At 44.4% G+C, this 13,750-nt stretch overlaps 1 protein-coding gene and 1 non-coding gene across 3 annotated transcripts in view; one reads left to right on the top strand and one right to left on the bottom strand.

The window, feature by feature from the left end:
- Positions 1-13,750, top strand: part of LOC126291620 (alpha-actinin, sarcomeric) — a 443,231-nt gene that overhangs the window by 246,671 nt on the left and 182,810 nt on the right. The gene's annotated exons all lie outside the window — the stretch shown is intronic.
- On the bottom strand, positions 7,688-7,762 carry Trnag-gcc (transfer RNA glycine (anticodon GCC)). The gene has a single exon. It is a non-coding gene; the product is annotated as a tRNA-Gly (tRNA).

The raw sequence follows: 13,750 nt of genomic DNA, 5'->3' as shown, positions 1-13,750 counted from the left end.
ATTCACGACCGCATGTTGCAGGTCATGTACGGGGCTTTCTGGACACAGAAAATGTTCGACTGCTGCCCTGGCCAGCACATTCTCCAGATCTCTCACCAATTGAAAACGTCTGGTCAATGGTGGCCGAGCAACTGGCTCGTCACAATACGCCAATCACTACTCTTGACGAACTGTGGTATCGTGTTGGAGCTGCATGGGCAGCTGTACCTGTACACGCCATCCAAGCTCTTTTTGACTCAATGGCCAAGCGTATCAAGGCCGTTATTACGGCGAGAGGTGGTTTTTCTGGGTACTGATTTCTCAGGATCTATGCACCCAAATTGCGTGTAAATGTAATCACATATCAGTTCTAGTATAATATATTTGCCGAATGAAAACCCGTTTATCATCGGCATTTCTTCTTGATGTATCCACCTCGATCGGGTTGTTCGCTTCATGGAGCTGCAAGCGAGAAACGTAAGGCAGCTGGCTTCGGTGCTAGAGTCGGAATGGCTCTACATCCCTGTCCATACCTACCATGTCTCGCAGCTAATGGTCGTTATTCAGGCTTCTGATGGGTGGTCTCTTTAATGCGACTGGACAGTGTACTAATGCTGGTTGTGCCTTTTCCTGAACGGCTTTAGTCGCCAATACACAACATCGACTATTTTGTACTTTGTGCGGGGAGACTGTATTTGTGCAGGAGCCGTGGTTTGCCTGCTGTCAGCGACCGTGGCATGTGGAGGCGGCTGCCACCCGCATTGTATGCATATCGCCAGCCGGCCCTCGTCATGAGGGCGGCGCTCCTTTCGCGTGCGGCGGTAGCGAACACTCCATATCCCTGCTGACCCTGGTATCGCAACTACACTGTGCACAGCATACTGACGTTTGCAAAACATAGCTACAACTGTTAGGGAGGGCTCGAATCAGCCCAGTCTCTGTATGTCCATCTTTTCGGAGATGGTTGCATCGTGTTTGATACAGGATAAAAATTAAACACTTTCCAGCTGTCCTGTTTCCAAACTTATTTTATTTGGCTACCAGTTTCGCCAATTTACTACGCCATCGTCAGGTCCCTGACCGTCATGTAGGAAGATTCCAACTCGGTTCTGATCAAAACAAGGGCCAGCAATACTACTATTAGTAGATTTCTGCTTGCTTTAGCGATACCTTCAACCATTGTCTGCAGACTAGATTTCTGCTTGCTGTAGCCGACTGTTAGTCGGCAGATGATGGTTGAAGGTATCGCTATAGCAAGCAGAAATCTGTTAACAACAGTATTGCTGACCCCTGTTTTGATCAGAACCGAGGTGAAATCTTTCTACACGTCGGTCAGGGGCCTGAAGATGTAGTAACTCGCCGAAACTGTTAGCCCATTAAAATAAGTTTGGAAACTAGACGGCTGAAAGGTTGACATCCCGAATCAGTCCGGTCGCAGGAGACGTGCAGAACACTGCACCACCACCACCACCACCAGCTATGTAATTTACGAGCTGTATTCAGAAAATAACGGGAATTTTCCTTTTTAAAAGAATATTCTTTACCCGTCTACATTATATCCTTCAAAGTAGCCCCCATTAGAAGTTATACAGTTAGACCATTGCATTTTTCTTATCTCTCGAGCAGGCTGCTGTGGCCGAGCGGTTCCAGGCGCTTCAGTCCGGAACCACGCGGCTGTTGGCGGTCGCAGGTTCGAATCCTGCCTCGGTCGTGGATGTGTGTGATGTACTTAGGTTAGTCAGGTTTACGTAGTTCTAAGTCTAGGGGACTGATGACCTCAGATGTTAAGTCTCGTAGTACTTAAAGCCATCTGAACCATTTTCAATCCCCGAAACACTTCTGGAGCTCGATCTTAAGGGTAGCTTTTAGCCCTCTGTGACGTCTTTAATCAAAAATAATGGTAATAATTTAAATGGTGCTAAATGAGCAATAAAAAATTAACATATTTGAATTATTGCTTCAGCTTCGAATTTCTCTTAAGAATCATCTCGATTTACGACACGAGATATCCGCAATGTGGGAGCTTGAATGCGAGGATTAAGATACGTACCGTCATAAACAGACAATCCCTGTCTCGAAGTAGCAGCGGTCGCTTAATATGTCGATATCACAGACTCCAAAACATAGAACAGGTTAAATTGAACAATGAGCAAAAATAGGATTAATCTATTTACTTTTTTATTACAGTAGTTAGAAGAATATTGGGGAAGAAATATGGTTTATACTAGGGCCAGTAAAGTGTTTCGCAGAGCAGCAGTGTGACCACATTCAGTCCATCAGAGGCGTTCAACGAAATTATCAGTACTGGCGATATGCCGCTGGGCAACAAAATGAAGCTGTTAACTTCCAGTTACAGTCGACGTGAGATGTCATTCCGCTTGTCCTGAAACCGCTTGAACATGTGAAACCGTCTGTAACAAACAATCTATACCCTATCAGTTCTATCCTCCGACCATAGAGGAACTGAAATCCATTCAGCATATTTTGACTGCGCGTCAGAAAACGATGCTAATTTACAGGGTATATCAAAAACATTCGATGTGTTTCACAAAACTATATTTCCTTCATGAATGAAGATCAAAACTGGGAGCAGATTAAACATAGACATAGGACGTCAAAATTCATCCAAAGAACCATTTGATTTTTCAAGAGTATGTCTTTTACACTAAGTACATTCTTGGGTGAATTTTTACATACACGTCAGGATCAGAATTTTCATTTATCTTGCACAAATGTTCAATGTTCCCCCCACCGGACAAACGAAAGAACCACTCCGACATAAAGTCCCTGTACACAATTAAACAATTTGACGTGTTAGTCCAACATAGTTTATTGACATGTTTGAGGCAAACTTTGGCAACCGGCTTGACAAACAAGTTTGATTGTCAACGCATGCCTTTGTCAAACAGTAGCCAGTTGTTTGCCGAATTGTTACTATCGCTTTGAGATCTGATACCTGGAGACGATTTCGAAAATTTAAAAAGATCGTGTCCTGTATTGCACCTCTTACATTACACCTCGTATATTTCCCACTAGTGTCGTTCTGTATGCATTTCGTACTTCACCCACTACTCTCAAAGTACTTACCGACACGATATGCGCAGCGTGACAGCTGCTTCAAAAGTGAGGTTAAATTTGACAAACTACTCACTTCCTTGACAAACCTGCAGACTGAATTTCACAAACAAGTTTAGTTCTTTATTGGGGCTTAATTCTAACGCTCACCTCTGGAGTTACTGCTTTGTATTTCCGTTGCTATGCGGCGTGGCTAATGACACATCGTTGTCGGAAGGGGAGCCACGTAGATGGTGGCCTTCACAAACGCCACAAAAAAGAAATTCACATGCCGATGGTGCAATGCGAGATCCGTACGCCTCTTAAGAGTGATCCGTGGTTGACGCAGCTCGCTTAAAAAAATCTTACATACAGGTCCTCCATCCAGTTGGTCGATCTAGCTGATCTACTCCTGAGGAACAAGCTGGCGTCAGACAAGGACGCAGCTGCACCGATCAAATTCTTGCCCTAACTACCCATATTGAAGCAGTTTTTCGAGGCCATCTGAATTCAAGAGCTGTCTTCATCGACCTGACAGCCGCGTATGACACTGGCTGGCGACAGGGACTGATCTACAAGCTACTGCAAGTTGTACCAAGTCAAGAAATTGTAGATCTAATATCCAGAATGCTTAGCGAAAGGCAGTTTGGAGTGTTTCTAGGCAGCTCTAAAAGCCACGAACGGAAACTAAATAATGGAGTACCACAGGGATCTGTTTTAGCCCCATGACTATTCAATTTATACGTTAATGATTTACCACCTACAATATCAACTAAATTCATCTGTGCTGATGACATCGCACTGGGAGCACAGAGAAATAATTTCAGAGATGGTGAAGGAATTCTTACAGAGGACCTGGAGAAGATGTCAACTTTCTTTAAGACCTGGAGATTGATCCTAACCACATAAAAAACTGAAGTCTCTTGTTTCCATCTAGCGAATTGTGCTGCGAACTACAAAACGAGGGTTCTGCTCAGTGGACAAACGTTGAGGTACGATCCTTTCCCAAAATATCTCGGAATCACTCTAGATAGGTCCCTGAGCTACAAAGAGCACATCACCAAGCTTTCTCATAATGTTTCTGCAAGGAACAACATACTACATAAGCTCAGTGGTACCACCTGGGGAACCTCTTCCGTCTGTGTTCAACTGGCATCAGTCTTGTGTAATCTGCTGCCGAGTACTCTACACCTGTCTGGTTGGAAAGTGTACATGTGAACAAGGTAGACACAAAACTTAACGACACAATGCGCTGCGTTACTAGTTCCATCAAATCCACCCATGCCACTGGTTACCTGAGGGAGGCCAAGAAAATCTCTACATCACCCTCTCTACCACTGCACCAGGAATTCTGTCAATCGCCACAGCAACGATTGCGATCAAGAAGACCAGCAAGTGTTACTGCAGGACAACCCATCGCGGATGGTTTTGATCCAAATGAAAGCTGGAAGCATGAATGGTCAACAAAAACATTGGGAACAAGAGCCCATCACCTTGATCCCACGAAGGAGCCAAAAGGTTTTGACCTACTCTGGTGCCGCCTCAACAGGTTAAGGACTGGACATGGTTGTTGTAGCTACTTCAGGTACAGATGAGACTAGATCATTTCACCAATGTGTGACTGTAATCAAGAAGAGCAGACAAACATTTAGTCCAACGCCGTTCACTTCATTCATACCTTGGAATTCCCGATGACTTGTTCACTCTCACACCCAACTTTAACTAGTTGAAAAAACACGGACTTTACGGTTTAATCTTGTCTTATATGTATATTGTATAAAATCATTTGCCTTATATCAACTGTATATTGTATAAAATCACCATACTATTAAATAAATAAATATAGTTGGTTAATGTAATTCCGGCATGTTAACGCAATTGTGCGGAAAGCCGTTAGCAACGGATGTACGAGGTAGCTATCTGCGACAAGGAGAACCTTGCAACCACGTTAATCGACAACTTTTCAGCTGACACAGAGGTGAACTTCTGGTTTAGATGATTAAATTCACCCTAAGTTTGTATCTTCATCCATGTTGACGATACAGTCATTGGAATGGGATGAATTTTTTTCGAAACACCCTGTACAAAAATGCGAAATGTCTTATGATGAATAAAAATGATATAGTTTTCTTTTTTTAATTTGATTTTACGCATTTTCATTCGATTACAAACAACCATGCCGGAGGAACATCCGCAACTGAGCAGTGCAGCAGAGATTGGAAATACCGCTTTAGTTGTAAGGTTTTTTTTTTATTTTTCTAATCTTAGACCACGACCGCTTTCAGGCTCTTACATGCCCATCACCATGTGTGTTGATTTTGTGCTGCGACCACTAGCGCCGCAGTGGAGAGTATAAGACGCGGTGTACCACCAGTGAGCGCAGAGCATGTACCTGATGATAGACATTGTGTGGTGTAAGCATTGAAAAATTAAAAAAAAAAAACCTACAAGTGGAGCGGCATTTTCAATCTCCGCTTCATTACATTAGCAATTGAAACTAAAATACTACTGTTAAATTATTACATCAGTTTGATAATAGGAAAAAAGTTGCTTCTATCCGGAGTCGAACTAGAAGCTTTTGAAGTAGCCGCCATGCAACTGTGTACGAAAGGTTTTGTTATGATGATTGAATCATTGTTATTCTCAACATCGCAAATAAATTTTTCAAACCATTTTTTCCCCTCATGTTTGCGTGAAGTGCAAGGTACTGCCATGGGCAATATATGTCCATGCACTGGCCTTGAAATCCTCTAAGTCTGAAGATCATGGAGGAGCAGCAGTCTGAAAGATTCCCTTGTGGGTCTGCTGACATCTTCCACTGGGCTTTTGCTTTATTGACGAGTATGCTATTATGAATAAGTCGTGCTTCGGAGCCGTCTGCAGGGCGTGTAGAAGCCTACGCCAGGGCCGGGGGCCCAGCGCGATGTAGGCGTGGTCTTTTGCCCTGGCGAGATCCTATTTATACCGCAGCCAGCCCGGCAAGGTACTTTTTTTTTTTTTTTTTAAAGAAAACCGCTCCTAACGCGTGGCCAACCCCTCCCTGGTGCCGCCACGGTGCCACACTTCTCAGCTGCCAACATTTAATGCCTCTGTTTATAGAAATGTGCCAAGCTAAAAATTACTTATCTGGGGTTTATCGATCTTGGCAATCATGAACGGACCTCGTAATGTGCCGTAGTGTCTGCGCCCAAATGTGTGTGTGAATTCCTATGGGACCAAACTGCTGAGGTCATCGGTCCCTACACTTATACTACTTAAAGGTAACGTATGCAAGAACATAACACACCCATGCCAGAGGGAGGACTTGAAACTCCGGCGGGAGGGGCTGCGAAATCCGTGACATAGCGCCTCTAACCACACGGCCACGTCTCTGCGCCCATGAGCTGTTTTTATGCAAATCTATTAAACTTCCAGGTGTAGTGAACACACCCCCCATCTTTCACGTCTCTCTAATACCCGAACCTATTATCCTCTGCCGACCGTGGTGGCCGAGAGGTTCTAGGCGCTTCAGCCCGGAACCGCGCTGCTTCTACAGTCACAGGTTCGAATCCTGCCTCGAGCATGTTAGTTAGGTTTAAGTGTAGGGGACTGATGACCTCATTACGTCCCATAGTGCTCAGAGCCATTTGAACCTAATATCCTGTAAAACGTATAAACAGTCCCGTAGGTGCTCGAACAATAGGTCAAACTTAGTGTTTGTCAAATTATCTGGTAGTGTGCGGCTTTGTGTGACGTATCTCTCACAGGGACTGGCATGTTTGAGTCATATTGACTGACGTGAGGTTTGAAGAACTAGTGTAACCATTTACGCATACCTTTGTCAAACAATAGCCAGTTGCTTGCCGGAGTATTATCTATAACTTAAAGATATCTGGCAGCTGGAGTAAGTAGCTTTCGAAAATTTTAAGTTTTTGTATCTTGCATTGCATCCCCTAGTGTCAAAATCCACTCTACGACGTGAAGTACGAGGAACTACGAAAGAATTCCCGAATGGGACGGAAATTGATAGATGTGATGTGCATGTACAGACAAACAAATGATTACAATTTCAGAAAAATTGGATGTCGTATTGAAAAGAAAGAACTCCATAAATTGAGCAAATCAGTAAAACGTTAGTCTACCTCTGCCCCTTATGCAAGCAGTTATTCGCCTTGGCTTTGGTCTGCAGAATTGTTGGACGTCTTCCTGAGGGGTATAGTTCCAAATTCTATCCAATTGTCATGTTAGACTGTCGAACTCCCGAGCAAGTTGCAGGGCCTGGCCATAATGTTCCACACATTCTTAATTGGGGAGAGATCTGGTGATCTTTGTGGCTAAGGTAAGGTTTGACAAGCAGGAAGCTCTCGCCGTGCGCGGGCGGACATTATCTTGCTGAAATGTATGTCCAGGATGGCTTGCCACGAAGGGCAACAAAACAGGGCGTTGAACATCGTCGACGTAACATTACGCTGTGAGGGTGTCGCGAATGACAACCAAAGGGGTCCCGCTATGAAATGAAATGTAAATGTCGTGTGACTATGGTCTCCTGTCGGGTAGACCGTTTGCTGGGTGCAATTCTTTAGATTTGACGCCACTTCGGCGACTTGCACGTCGATGGTGATGAAATGATGATGATAAGGACAACACGACACACAGTCCCTGAGCGGAGAAAATCTCCGACCCGGCCGGGAATCGAACCCGGGCCCTTAGGATTGGCATTCCTTCGCTCTGACCACTCAGCTACCGGGGGGCGGACGAAATGAAATGGAAATGGTGCCCCAGACCATCACTTCTGATTGTTGGGTGACTGTTAGGTTGGTATCCCACAGCTGTGAAGAGTGTCTGCAGACACGCCTTTGCTGGTCATCGGAGCCTGGAATCTGACTGACTGGACTAGAAATGTCTTCAATGATGAGCCCCGCTTCGAATTGAAGGGACCTTAACACTGCCTGTAACCTTGATCACGTCATTTGGCGGGGAAGTGTGTCCACAGGTTTCTTCAGGAATTCCATATCCCTTAGAGCTATCAATTTGGGGTAATGTTGACTGCTGCGTCTCTCATGTTCTATGGGATTAAGAACGAGTTATTGAGTCGGCCATTCGAGGTTCGATATGGTATGGGTGTTTGTCAAACCAGGAACGTATGCGTAAAGACCTCTGGAAGTGGCTGTTGTTATCTTGTAAGACGGGAACGTCCACAGCATACACAAAAATGCAGAAGAAATGCTAAGACTTGATCACCAAGAATGGTGAAATAATCTGAATGAGTGGACCAAGTCATGGTACGATAAATAACACCAAAACATCATAGACTGAACTATTCCCTCCGCATAGTGCGGATTAAACACCTCCTTGCGCGTCTGTGCTACGCGCCTCGTCACGTAATGTCCAGTTTCTGTGTTGTTTGCCCCCACTGAAGACGTGCAGCGTTACGTCCCATGTGCCACTATGGGCAGTGGCCTTCTCCGACGTGTTAAAGGCCGAATTTCTTTAACGTGCATTTTCCTTCGGAAATGGACCTTGAAACCGACTATCCTCGAAAAGACGTGCGTGACACTCGTATCCAGTACTTGTCGATTATAACCTTTCAATGACCACAGATCTTCCGCCGTGTTAATTGCAGTGAGTAGTATACCATTCTGTGAAAATACATTGGACAGTAGACGTCGATTTACCACTTCGGACATCTTCATTCATGGTGAGATAATGGGCACTTCCAAACATGATATCTTCCTTCTATCACTGTCATGTCTTCATATCGACCCATGTAGATGCGCTGATTCCATACAACCGACTGGCACATACCACTTCATTGCCATGACCGTCTGGTTCCAGTTCTACACCATAAACAACACTTAAAAAGCGACCAGCGTGCTGCTTCAAGGAGGTTGACTGAAGTTATTTTTCTGCGAGCTTGCGTCTTTCATGACGTCGACCACCCATCGTTTTCCGGAACTTACAAGTGGACGTGTTCCGTCGGGTCTTACCACTAGTGTTCAGTTTCATTTCCCACTCACCGAAGTCTGCCTTCATTTTCTGAACAGCGTTTAGATTCTACATCAACTATCACAATTCTCGATTCTTCTTTTTCTCCATCTATCCATCCGCATCTCGCACTCAGCCACACACGCATCATGATTTTTTGTCCACACAGAAGGTTTCTAATCATCTGCCTCTGTTTGTGGTACTGGTCTAAGAGGCAAGGATCCGCAGGTACGATTTTCTTTTGTGTGTTTATGAACTCATTGTCTGAACTAAAAGAAGTTTATATTTTCGCATGGTATTTTTTAATGTTATCCAGCTATGTATTAGAGTTCATGATGTGTTAATAGGGATACCTGTGCAGTGGTGTAGTTTCTTGAAGGTAACTCAAGAGATATGAGAATGGACATTCGAAATGTATGTTTCAATTTTTTGTGGCACTTTGGTACATCAGCGAAGCTAGTTTAGACTTTTTGCTACATTTCAACAAATTGATAAATAGTTTACCACACATTTCATTAACGATAACACTTATATTAAGTACTGTGACAAAATGTCCATGATTCTCACCTTAAGAAACTAGTTTCTAAATGAGCAAAATAATCACACAAATACTCTGAAACCCAAACTATTCGATTATATTTGAATGCTAACTTTGAATAATAATTCTGCGAGCAGCTTACGAATTTTTATATCCACTGTTTTAAAATGTATACACTTACTCTAGAAAACTTTTTGTTTCGTTTCAAACGTCTCTACAAGTAGCTAACCTGATTCCTTTCTGTGTCAAGGGCAGGCCAAGTATTATTGAGTCGATCTCTCCACAGTCACGATGTGCTGATGATATGACGTGAATTCTGTCAGTAGCAGCCATGGTGGAAATTAAGTTCATTTGAATGAATGCTATAACTGAACTATGCAGGATGAGGTGACCGCATTCTCCACCTCGAATAACGTTTGACTGGTGAAGATGCTTTAATCACTTCACACGGATGAGTAGTGGCTAGACTCTCGTGAAACAAGGACCACTTACTTGCCAAAATCATTTGCTGCAAGTAGATATTCTATTTACTCATTGAATAGCGTCCCCTTAGGAGAGTGAAATTATGCATGTTGTAATATCATAAACCATTCCTTCATTCTCCTATTTATTGAAGTCTCCCGTTTAATCTCAGTATGTTGTTTGTCTGTAGTCTTCTTGACGGCGACGCTAGTTTGTTTTGCCTGGATACCGTTTTGAATGTTTACTGACAATTTCATCTCAACAGACGTTAAACCGGTAATGTAATCGTTAGTTGTCAAGGCAGGCCCTGGATAACATTCATATTAGTAAACTTCTCCATTTGTGGTCGCCACAGCTTACAAAATTATGGCGCCTCCAAACTCATAAAAAAATGCGGAAGACACTCGTGCAGACTAAAAACGAGAATTGCTCCTCGTGTAACACGTGACTGGACCTGCCAGAGCGCTCAGCAGCGTGTGTGGAAGCGCCACCAGTGTCAGGCAGCGGAGCAGCGCTTCTGAGGTTTCCACCAGATAGCTAGCTAGCTAGCTAGCTAGCTATTGTCGAGAATACGGTCATAGCTGTCACAAAAGACTTAATTTCCGACACCACTTGCAATCGGTGCAACACAACAAATTTTCGCACGCGAATACAGCAATGTTTCTGTTTCTACTTACCTCCAGTGTAAACATACAGAGAGAATTGTTGACAAAGGAAAGAAGCAAAATTGCAGTTAAAGTAATACCCTATTGGCGGGGTTGTCTATACAAGCTGTTTATAAAGAGTCCCACATTCCTGTCGGATGCAGTATTGGTGCAAACTAGAAGAAAATTTCTTGTACAGCCGACCGTAGTGGCCGAGCGGTTCTAGGCGCTTCAGTCCGGAACCGCGCGACCGCTACGGTCGCAAGTTCGAATCCTGCCTCAGGCATGGGTATGTGTGATGTCCTTATGTTAGTTAGGTTTAAGTAGTACCAAGTTCTAGGAAACTGGTGACCTCAGATGTTAAGTCCCATAATGCTCTGAGCCATTTGAACCATTTTGGAACTTTCTTCTGCACTGGCGTCCCAAAATTAAAGCAACAAAAGGAAATTTTGCAAGGTTGCATATATATTGCCACAAAACCGTGTAAACACGTGATAGTAACGTAGAAATAAAGAAAGAATACAGAACGTAAACAAGTTCAACATACCTAACGATAGACAAAAAATTTTTCTTTTTTTGCCAACTTAAAGGATTTGCACAAGCAGTCTAGCAGTTGGTTAATGTGCTCACTATGGCGCGTGACCACCTTTGGAATTTATACAGACTGACTACGACGGGGCATGCTGTGAATGATGTCATCAGTCTCATATTGAGGCAATAACGCCCATTCTTCCTGCAGAGCTGCCCGCAAGTCCTGGAGGGTGGTTGGCGGATGCTGACGTCATGCAGCCCGTCTCCCTAATGCATGCCAGACATGCTCTATGGGACTCAAATCGAGAGAGCGAGCAGACCACGCCGTGCGAGCAATATCTTCCATTTCCCAAAAAACAAAAAAACATATCAACCACCGCTCTCGTGCTCCATGAGGTCGAGCATTAGCGTCTGAAGTCTGCGACCACAGCACCACGCAACAACCGCGCGTGAGACACCAAATCTCCTCATGGTACCCACTAGCAATTAAATCTTGCTGATTCTCCCGTAAACTTTCATGAACAAGTGTTACAGTGGTCATCATAATCCCTGCCCACACCATTAGCGATCTCTTTCTACAATTTTTGGGTCCCGAAATCGCGTTCCACGTGCACTCTAGATGCGAATCCGTCGAGAATCACACTCCAGGCGAAATTGGGACTCACCGGTGAAAAGAGCGTGGGCTCGCCGTTTGACCGTCCAGTCGACGTGTTGACGGGTCCACTCTAGACGTTCTCTTCTGTGGAGACACGCCAAAGGTAAACAAACAGGTCTCCAACAATAAAGGCAACTCTGCTGAAGTCTTTGTACACTGTTTGCTTCGATACAACACGTCCAGGGGATGCTGCGAGCTCAGATGCCAGTTCATTGCCACAGTAAGACGGTACCGTCGTGCCCTTACAGCCAAATAACGGTTCTCTCTTTCTGATGTCACACGTGTTCGGCTCTGTCCTGGTCTTCGGGACACAGTTTCGGTTTCTATAAACTGTCACGTCATCCGAGAAAGAAAATAACGATTCACATTAAGCCATCGGGCCACATCAGTTTGCGTCTCTCCTGCTTCCTTTCTTTCTATAGACCTTCACCGCAGAGATTCTGGTAGGCTTCTTCTGTGTTCCATACTGTACCGTCTGCGACTGTGTACACAGCGATTGTGGATTTGGGACTGTCCGGCAAACATAAGTGCCCTGACATGATGCTGGCGTGCTTGTCCGTTGTTCGGAATGCCATCTTCCGTGCGGAACACGATCTTAACGACATCTGTTGACAGTTTGTATGGTTATATCGTGAATTTGACACAGGCCGGTGAAATAGTAGTCCGTTGCTTTAGTTTTGGACACCAATGTATGTTCGGAAACTAATATCTCTTGAAATATGTACTAATCTTTATTCTCATTCTCATCTCAGTGTACGTAGAAGCAGACATCGTCGGCAGTGCTGCATATTGTTACCACGTATACTGACACATCCTCCAGTCCTTCTTCGCAGTGAATGACGCCCTCTTTCAATTACACTTTGTTCCGTTCAGACTGCGTCACATGTATTGGTGATACATTCCTGTTAACGTCTGCACAGTTTCGATAGGCTGGGCATATAGCGATGCCTTCAAGCATCACCATAGCCAGGAATCCAATGGGTTCAGGTCTAGTGAATGGGGAGGCCGTGAAATGCTGCGGCCACGTACGGTCGCACGATCTGAACAAAAGGGGCTGGCGCCGCATCATGCATCAACCAGAGTCGTTGCTTTTGCGCAAGCGTAACATTCTCTGTTAATTTGCTCCTTAAAGTCTATGGCCATATGAGTCTGTCACAGACAATTTCTACCCATACATTAATACTGAAGTGATCCTGATGGCTCACCTCCATGATTGCTACGATTTGCATTTGCCCACACACGCGTATTGTGCTAGTTTACTGTCTGTCTGTTGTGAACTCTGCCTCGTCTGTAAATAAAATGCAGGCTGTGAACTTCGTATCCTCAGCAGCCTGTTTGGAAGGCAGTTGTAGAACTGTAATGGGGAATGCTGGTATGCTGGCCTAAGAACTTGCACGCGTGTCCTGTCCTGTAAATTACAAAAATATCTGACACGTCTTTCTTAAATACTTTGTATTCAAAACGGCTTACTGGTAGAAAATTTTAATCAGTTAGCATATAATGTTTGTCAAAAGATATTTTATCGTGACGAATACTGCGTGCAAGCGGCAAACAGAGCACTCCGCTCTCCGGTGCTGTAGAAAGTAGGTTTAAAGTCGGTATTTTCAAGAAAAATGTATAAAATCTGGAATCTACGGATGGGTAGTTACTGCAAGCTTGTCACTGGTGCGAGGACGGATAATGAGTTGCCAGGACTTCGTTGGAGCAAGAGATTTGCAGGTAGGGTGAGGGGAGGGCGTAGGGGGAGAGAGAGAGAGAGAGAGAGAGAGAGAGAGAGAGAGAGAGAGAGAGAGAGGAAAGGAGACCGGGGGGGCGGGCGTCGCTCCAGTTTCGATGCATGACCGTCCAGCAGTACTGTCCATTGACGCGTTATTGTGGCTCCGTAAACATGTCGGAAAGCTGGAGAATGCCCAGATTTATTTT

Source organism: Schistocerca gregaria, chromosome 9 (genome assembly GCF_023897955.1).
Source record: "Schistocerca gregaria isolate iqSchGreg1 chromosome 9, iqSchGreg1.2, whole genome shotgun sequence".
NCBI lineage: Eukaryota > Metazoa > Arthropoda > Insecta > Orthoptera > Acrididae > Schistocerca > Schistocerca gregaria.
The sequence above is the reverse complement of the archived record's forward strand: the minus strand, read 5'-3'. Positions and strand labels throughout refer to the sequence as shown.